This window comes from Palaemon carinicauda, chromosome 10 (assembly GCF_036898095.1).
Source record: "Palaemon carinicauda isolate YSFRI2023 chromosome 10, ASM3689809v2, whole genome shotgun sequence".
Taxonomy (NCBI): domain Eukaryota; kingdom Metazoa; phylum Arthropoda; class Malacostraca; order Decapoda; family Palaemonidae; genus Palaemon; species Palaemon carinicauda.
In genome coordinates this window covers 155,940,447-155,940,962 of record NC_090734.1, presented here as the reverse complement: position 1 = coordinate 155,940,962, position 516 = coordinate 155,940,447, and positions in this window count along the sequence as shown.

The following is a 516-nucleotide window of genomic DNA, read 5'->3' as shown; positions in this document are numbered from 1 at the left end:
GATTAGTGAGATAATCAGTTTTTGATTAAAAGGATAATCAGTTCTTGATTAGTGATATAATCAGTTCTTGATTAGCAGGATAATCAAGTCTTGATTAGCAGAATATTCAGGTCTTGATTAGCAGGATAATCAAGTCTTGATTAGCAGGATAATCAAGTCTTGATTAGCAGGATAATCAAGTCTTGATTAACAGGATAATCAAGTCTTGATTAGCAGGATAATCAAGTCTTGATTAGCAGGATAATCAAGTCTTGATTAGCAGGATAATCAAGTCTTGATTAGCAGGATAATCAACTCTTGATTAGCAGGATAATCAAGTCTCGATTAGCAGGATAATCAAGTCTTGATTTGCAAGATAATCAGTTCTTGATTAGTAGCACGAGATCCGTTCTTGGTGGCTACACCATGAGCTTTGCCCTGGCCAAGTACGATAACTTCTGCTTTGGTGGTACGATTAATTTAGTTTTTGGATACAATAACATCAGTTCTCCAAGAGGTTTGTTTACATGTACAAAG